The following is an 8,996-nucleotide window of genomic DNA, read 5'->3' as shown; positions in this document are numbered from 1 at the left end:
TCTTTTCCATATTCAGTCTGCAGTTCAGGGACATAATTAAGCACAATGAGACTTGAGCACTGGCTTAACTCACTTGAGTGCTCTGCTCAATCAGGACAGATGGGAGCTCTTGTTTATGGACTTGTCTGAACTTGGGTCCTAAAGTAGGGCAAAAGTCAAAAATAACATTTGCAAATGCCTGGTTTAGTGTGTTTTGCTGTAAAGTTTCAACTCAGAGACCAAGAGATGGCAGAAGGGGATGTAGCTCAGAGCTGCACCCTCTTACACGAGGTGGCGTTTTGGCTCTATAAGTGTAAGTAAAAAAAACTGACAGTCATTGGGGAGTGTGTGTGTGTGTGTGTGTGTGTGTGTGTATGTGTGTGTGTGAGGAGCATATATGCATGTGTTAATAATTAGGACATTAATAAATAAGAAAGGGTTGTACTTTAGATCCCCATGGCCCATTTATACATGGTAAGATGGATTTGTGTTATGCCATTTCAACAAAGACTTATTTGGACAACTGACTTTCTGCTTATGTGACATTGTGCGTCTGCTGCTGTGGTGTTAAAGCCAGGTTAGACTTGGCTTTTCTTATCACTGTAAGCATCCTAATGGGAAAAATGAATGGCTTGTTGTGGCTCCTTCCCACCCCTGGAATTCTCAATGACTTCCGCAAAGTTGGGTTTAAACCAGGTTAGGGCTTGGACAGTGTCTTTGATGTTCAGATATGCTAAAATGTAAGGTCAAGATTGGTTTAGTGTAACAACTGATTTTGAGTGACCAACTGGAGATTCTTTCCCAGGACTTGATCTTTTGAGCACTTTTCTGAAGATCCAGACCCTTTAAGATATATGAATTTGGGCACCCAAAAGCACCAGTCACTTTTGGAACATGTTTGCTCTAATGAGCCTGATTATAAGTAGAAGTCTGTGCTTTGCATTTAACTTGCTTAAAGCAATATCCCTGCTGAAATCAAGGGACCTTGCATATCCTCGCCATTGCCACCAGAAGCAGTGTGAATTAAGGTATGGTATCACTGTCAGCAGTGATACAGAAAAAAAACAACTCAGTGGATTTACTCTGGGTTTGCCTTGGTATCAGTGCAACCCCCAAGACCTCCTTCTCTTGTCACTCCTGGGTTGGGTTTGTTTTTTAAATCCTTTAGCTTCAATGAGATTCCCTTTGATTTACGCCAGCACAACTCAGAAGAGAATTGCATCTCTAAAGAATGAGTCAAAATCCAGTATCTGAGTGGAATGACCACTAAGAGACACAGAAGATGCTATATGTCTAACATTATTTGAGATTTGAAAATATCTCTAATTGGTGTGTGATCATGGCAATTGAATAAAAAGGTGTGTGTTTTACCATGGAGTAGTAAATAAGGGGGTTTATATTGCATACTTTCTCCAGGCCTACAGTGATCTTAATCTGAGACTAACGATAACGAGACTTCAGGCCACAGTGATGCTGCTGTAAAGGTCATCTGCTGGGAAGACATTTTCTGAGCATGTGTTTATGACCGATTGCCTTGCAAAGAAAGATCGTTCAAGTAAGGTTTTAAGATCATTTGTGCAAGTGCTAGATGGCCTTTAACAGTAAATGTTCATGTCTTTCTTGTGGATTGAGAAAGCTGGGGTAGCTGAATATTAGTGTGCTCACAAATGATACAAGTTCAGATGCAAGTAGCAAAGAGCGCAATCAGGGAAATATAATATAAAGGTATTTAATCAGAAATTGACATTTAAATGGATTCTGATGCAATCTTAAGAAGGACAGGGCAATCCGTATTATTAGCTAAATTACTAGTTGCAAGTCAGCACAGTTCCATTACCTGCGTTAGTACGTTTGTGTACCTGAGCTGAGATCTGGCTCTGTAATTTCTACAAATTACATGTGTCACCTCCATCCTTGGAAAGGTCTTTGAAAAGATTATGAAGGATCATATTTGTGGGAGACCAGCGGGAAAATCAATGCAGCAGGGAAAGCAGCATGGGTTTGTAGCAGGTAGATGATTCCTGCCCAATCTGGTTTCGTTTTATGACAGGGTCACAAAATGCTTAGAAACAGGAGTAGAGGTGGATGTTGTTTTCTTGGATTTAGCAAGGCCTTTGATATGGTGTCTCATCCCATTCTCATAAATAAATGAAGAGGCTGTGACATAGATGTTTACATGGTCCAGTGGGTGGCAAATTGGCTTAGTGGTCGCACCCAGAGAGTGGTAGTAAATGGGTCGCTATCAACCTAGAAGGATGTGGGCAGTGGAATCCAGCAGAGTTTGGTCCTTGGACCTGTACTCTTCAATGTCTTCATCAGTGACTTGGATGTGGGTGTGACGTGTACTCTGTCCAAGTTTGCGTACAATATTAAATTGTGGGGTGAAGTGCACACTCTGGAGGGTAGGCAACGATTGCAGGCAGACCTGGACAGGTTGGATAAGCAGGCACTACACAATAGGATGCAATACAACAAGGACAAATGCAGAGTGCTGCACCTAGGGTGCAAAAATATCCAGCACATGTACTGGTTGCGAAGTGACCCTCTCAACAGCACAGAAGTGGAAAGGGATCTTGGAGTCACAGTGGACTCCAAAATGAACATGAGCCGTCAGTGTGATGAAATCACCAGCAAAGCTAACCGCACTTTATCATACACCAGCAGATGCATGACACATAGATCCAAGGAGGTGATACTTCCCCTCTATGTGGCATTGGTCAGACCCCAGTAGGAGCACTGCGTCCAGTTTTGGGCACCGCACTTCAAGAAGGATGTTGGTAGACTCGAGAGGGTCCAGAGGAGGCCGCTCGTATGGTTAGGGGCTTACAGGCCAAGTCCTATGAGAAGAGACTCATGAGGGACCTGGACCTCTTCAGCCTCTGCAAGAGAAGGCTGAGAGGTGATCTTGTGGCTGCCTACAAATTCATTAGGGGGGCAGCAAGGGATTGGAGATGCTCTGTTCCCCAGGGCGCCTCTTGGAGTAACAAGGAGCAATGGTCACAAACTGACAGAGCAGATTTAGGCTGGACATCAGGAAAAACTTCACGGTAAGGGTGGCCAAAATTTGGAATGGGCTTCCAAGGGAGGTGGTGCTCTCCCCTACCTCGGGGGTTCTTAAGACAGGGCTGGATAGGCATCTGGCTGGGGGCATCTGACCCCAGTGCTCTTTCCTGCCCAGGCAGGGGGTCGGACTCTGTCCTTTGAGGTCCTGTCCTGCCCCAGCATTTAGGACTCTATGAATTTCATCTGTGCATTGGAGAAGTGCAGACGTATGCATCTGTCCTGTAGTCTTAACTTTGGACAGGCGCTTGGATAGAAATCACTGGATTAGACTCCTCAGGGGGATTCTCCTCTCTCCCACCGCTCCAAACCTAGAGTAACTTTGCCGACGTCAGTGCAGCTATTCTAAGTTTGTACTAGGGGAAGAATCTTGTATGAATTTGGGCACCCAAAAGCACCAGTCACTTTTGCAACATGTTTGCTCTAATGAGCCTGATTATAAGTAGAAGTCTGTGCTTTGCATTTAACTTGCTTAAAGCAATATCCCTGCTGAAATCAAGGGACCTTGCATATCCTCACCATTGCCACCAGAAGCAGTGTGAATTAAGGTATGGTATCACTGTCAGCAGTGATACAGAAAAAAAAACAACTCAGTGGATTTACTCTGGGTTTGCCTTGGTATCAGTGCAACCCCCAAGACCTCCTTCTCTTGTCACTCCTGGGTTGGGTTTGGTTTTTAAATCCTTTGGCTTCAATGAGATTCCCTTTGATTTACGCCAGCACAACTCAGAAGAGAACTGCATCTCTAAAGAATGAGTCAAACTCCAGTATCTGAGTGGAATGACCACTAAGAGACACAGAAGATGCTATATGTCTAACATTATTTGAGATTAGATTTGGATTGAGGCCACAGGTTGTCTATGCACCTGCTGGAAAGTTGACCCTGTATTTCCATGATGATTTTGTATACCTTGGCTATTGGTAGAGAAGACTAGAAAAGACATTAAAGCACCTGATCGCTGAAGACTCATGTAACATTCATAAGCTCCTACTATCTTCAGCTTGGATTTAACATTTTTTATCCCTATAGCTACCAGGTTCAACTTGTAAAAGGACAGACATGCTCTGTACAGCACTTATCAATCGGAAAAGAAACTTCCTCCGTATCTTCAGCAAAAAAAAGTTTCATAACTGGGGAAAAGGGGAAGTGGAACATAACAGTATTAATAATTGATGTAGTCAGACAGACATAGTCTGAGAGGACTCATATTTGTGAGAGAGACACACGTAACTCAGCGCCATCTTTAGCAATCCCGACTGGCTCATTCATTGTTCCCATGCTCAGCTTTCACACACAAGAAAGATTTAGAGGCAAAGTAAAGTCAGGGTCTCAAATATTTTTTTTTTAAGGATAAGCTGAAGTGGCTCAAGTTTTTATTGATTCCACTTTGTCTTTATGTAAATCATTGCCTGTCTTCAAAAATCCTTCCTATCTATTCTTTTTTCAGAGGCAAAAGTGACCATCTCATGGTTTGAAAAATGTGTGGGCAGCAGGTAAGGAAGGATTATTTAACTCACCTTTCCATTTATAACCAGTGGATGGTTCCTGAATGTTTTATCAATGGAAATTAGAGATAGTTGGTGATTCCTAAGGGCTGTGTAGGATGCCCCTGTTGTTTTCACAGTGTGGATTTTGTGGTTAAAAGGGCCTGGCTACATTTTATACCTAACCCCCCATTTTCTTCTGGCAATCAAGAATTGAAGCAGTGCATCTTAGATTCCAGCTCAGGACAGCACTCGATCATGTAAGCAGCCCCAAATACTTCAGGGACTCCTGTCACCTGCTTAAAGCAATGTGTGTTTTTAGAGAGCTTCCCTGAACCAGGGCATAACCTTGCAAATAAGAGAGCAACAGAAGCAAGTTATATGACTGCATTTACAAACTGGGCTTTCGGAATGACTCTCTCAAATGCAGGTACAGAGTCAGATTCAGCCTTGTTGTAAATGGGTGTAAATCCATTGGCACCCGATGATGTCAAATCACAGCACCTGGCTCATCATATTCTGTTTAGTCTACTGGCAAGCCTTGCTAAATAATGCCATGCTTATGATTTTGGCTCTTGCTCTTCTGTTAACCAACTGCAGCTGCTTTATTTTGGTATTTGCCTTGTGTACGTGCCGGTATACAACCTGCGTTTTTCTCACTTATTTGCATGAGTGCTCAGACTGCACTTAAAAGGCAATTGTTTTTATCAACCAAAGTATACTATCACGCATGTATACTGATCTGCACCATGCCGCTGTGTGTTGAGATGTGGTCCTGCTACAAAGATGCTTGCTTCCTTCAAGTGAAAGTTTGCTGGCTTACTGCTTTTCAGAATCAAAGCTATAAAATAACAAGAATAACAACACCTCCAACAAACTAAAAAGTGATCTTTTTTCCCTGTAAATTGAGAAGCTGAAGCAAAATCGTTCAAGATATCATTGACATGAACCTTGAGTTGCCACTTTTACAGGTTCACTTTTTAATCTAACCACTTTTCAACATTTGGCGAATAAGGCTGCCTGTTTGGACAGGACAGCATCCCGTGCCTGATGTTCCCAACGTTTTTCATTGGGATCAAAAATGAGGAAGTCATTGCTTCCATTCACACATGCTAAATCAGTCTCATTATATTATGCTCATCCACCTTCTCCTCTCATCAGTAGGAGGAGATAAAGCACTGAAGGACTGTAATGTCAAAAAACCTGTTGAGAAACTATAGATCTGTTCCCTGTAACACTATTTTGAAAAGGAAGTGTTGGTCAAGTGCCATTTATTAGTTAATTATTGAGCCCTGACAACATGCATTGTTTTGTATAAGGCTCATGTTAGGACACTCTCTGGCCCAAAGATCTTGGAGTCGAATGTCCTAATTCCTCGTGTGCCCTTGACTTCAGTGGAGCCACTGATGTGTACATGGTGAGGACTTGTCTTTACAGGATCCTGGAGCACAGAGAAAACAGAAAACAGAGAAGAGGGAATAACTTGGAGGGTTTAAAAACAAATGATCCTATTAATTCTGTTATGAATTTCCTTCCCTTAACAAAGATGGCTGAGCAGAGAATAGTGGCTTGGTGAAATGGGACTGGAGAAGAGTGGCAAAGAAATGGGGGTGCTCGGAGGGAATGGGGTAAAGGAGGTGACCCTGCAGGCACAGTGTATTGGCAACCTTATTCCAGATGGGGTTGAAGATAACCTGATTTGCTAGATAATTAACGTCTGTTGAAATTGTGAGAATAAGCACGATGCATTTCGGTGTCTTGTTCCTCTTTTACACTGTTAAGTCTCCATGGCTTTCCTCTCCCCCCAGCTCTGCATAGGCTTCCCTTTTCTCCTTTGAATGCATCAAAGTCAAAGGTAAAAAGGATGCAGCTTCACTTGTAGCTCTGTATCTGCATACAGGAACCAACTAAGGAGAAAACAAACACAGCTGCTCATCAGTAAAACATTTCTGAAGAATACATTTTGATGAATGAGAGCCGGTTTGCGTGTATGCTTTTAGGCACCATGTCAGGTAAATGACCTGAAGGTTAGACCAACGAGAGGTTTGCTTGACAAAGGACAGAGTAAATCTTGGAGGGTCCTTAATATTTGTTGCAGGTGTAGGTGTTGTCACTAAAGAGGCTATAGAAGTAGCTGTAGTAAAATGTATGCAAAGGCTTAGAGTGCCTAGCTCTCTTAGGAAAGGTCAGACTTTTAGTTTAGCTCCCATTTAAATATTGGCTCATGGCGGAATTGCATGTTGGGTATGGAAAATCCAGCTTCAGTTTGCTGAGCCATTTGGAAAATCTCACTGCACCTTTGGTTAGGTGCCTAAATGGGACCTGAGCTCTTCTGCAAATCCAGCCAAAATTCCTGGGTGCTCCCGAGACCTTGTAAATTCAAGGCTCCTTTCCTTCAGTTCTACACCTTTTGTTTCTTATTGTATAAACAGGAAGTTACATATGAAAAGTGTGGGCATGAAATGTTGGTGGGTTTAACGGTGGAGCAGAGCTTGTGATGGCATAAATGTGGGTGGCAATGCTGGAGTGACATGGCAGACTCCTGTGTCCCTCTTCCCCCCAGGAAAACACCCTGTTTCCAGAGACATCACCCAGCAGAGAGGCCCTTTTCCATTTGTGGTGCACCTGGGAGCAGACCATTACCATTACTGGCCATCCCTGTATTTAAACAAAAATTATGAGCATTAGGCTAATTAGAAATTAGAATTAGCCCCCCCCCCCCCCCTTTTACGGATATGGAACTGAGCTAGATGCCATGACTGTGCTAAGAAACAAGACCTATCCACTCTCACTCAGCGCATGCCCAAAGCTGGCCATGTGGGTTAGAAGGGTCCTTAGTGCAGGTCCTTAGCCCTTTTTGACAGAGCCTCAAGACCTCTTTAAGACATCTGTGCTGCCCCTTGTCCAGGCCTGAGTGCATGCAGATTGGGAGGGAGCAAGCAGAGCTTGGCATCAGTCCTGGCCTCAGCAGGCAAGCAGTATAGACATGGTTTGCGGGGCTAAGGGACTTGCCAGAGACCAAATAATCATTTCTGCAGTTAGTGTGTGTGTGCTCTTCCTGGATGGAATGAATAGTAAAGTGTGTGTGTGTGTGTTCATGTCATTTATATTAATTTAGATTCATGTTACCTGCAACATCTAGCTGTTGAGCTACAGGTGAGAGCTGCCCAGGGTAGAGAGAGTTTTGGTCCTCTCTCTTATTATACATACCATGCATTCTTTGACATGAAATGTTCCTGCATGCTTTGTGTTTATAGCACAACTGACTTCCTGCTACTTGGTCATTTCAAGAGAGGCATTTTAGGACTGAACTCAGATGGGTGGGAGCAGTAGGCATTTTAGACATAACCAGCTTTTATCACATCTGCCTGTGCTGCAGCCAAATAAAATAGATTGCTTAGCATAGATTTTATGTACCAAGCCTGCTCGATTCAGTTGCTAGCAAAGGCCTAGAAGTTGCAGCCACTGCTCTTTGGAGAAAGTCTTCAGCTTTTCATAGCACTGCAGTGGGAATAAGGAATGTTAGCTTCTTCATGCAATACGTAGCTTTGCCTTGTGCTGTTCAGCTGCATAGTGAGAAAGCATGGAAATGGAAAGCTCGTCCTGGTGGAGATGTCAGCAGTGTTCCTGCTAGGCTGCTTTTGAAAAGGAGCCATTCTGTATGCAGAAACACATGGAGAGAAGGCCAGAAGATACTGATCGTTGAGAATCAGTCACTACGTACAGCACTGCATTACTTCCCTGCATTAATTCTCTCTGCATTACTTCCCTGCATCATTTAACAGTTCACTTATCATAGAATCATAGAAGTCGGGTCGGAAGGGACCTTGTAGATCTTCAAGTCCGACACCCTGCCTGGGCAGGAGGAAAACTGGGCTCACCTGACCCCAGTCAGGTAGGCATCGAGCCGCTTCTTAAAGACCCCAGGGTAGGAGCCAGCACCACTTTCCTTGGAAGTTGGTTCCAGTTCCTAGCCACCCTTACTGTGAAGTAGTTCCTATGGATGTCTAATCTGAACCTACTCTCCAACAACTTGTTGCCGTTATTATATCCAATATTATATCCAATGCTTTTGTGAACTGATCGTAAAAGGCAATCAGGTTGGTCTGACGTGACCTGCCCTTAATGAAACCATGCTGGTTGCCCCTGAGCATCATCCCCGATGCTGGCCCATCACAGATGTGCTCTTTGATGATCTTCTCAAAGAGTTTCCCCAGGATTGAGGTAAGACTGATGGGCCTATAGTTGCCCAGGTCCTCCCTCCTCCCTTTTTTAAAGATGGGGACCACATTGGCTATCTTCCAATCATCTGGCACCTGGCCCGAGCACCAAGAGCGCTTGTAAAGCCATGCCAAGGGCCCTGCAATAACCCCTGCTAGCTCCCTCAACACCCTGGGGTGGAGAGCATTTTGACCTGCTGGTTTGAACACGTCCAGCCCCTCCAGAAGCACTCTAACCTGGTCCTCCTCAAC

Source organism: Alligator sinensis, unplaced genomic scaffold (assembly GCF_000455745.1).
Source record: "Alligator sinensis unplaced genomic scaffold, ASM45574v1 scaffold1607_1, whole genome shotgun sequence".
NCBI classification, from domain to species: Eukaryota; Metazoa; Chordata; order Crocodylia; family Alligatoridae; genus Alligator; species Alligator sinensis.
Note: the sequence above shows the minus strand (reverse complement) of the source record.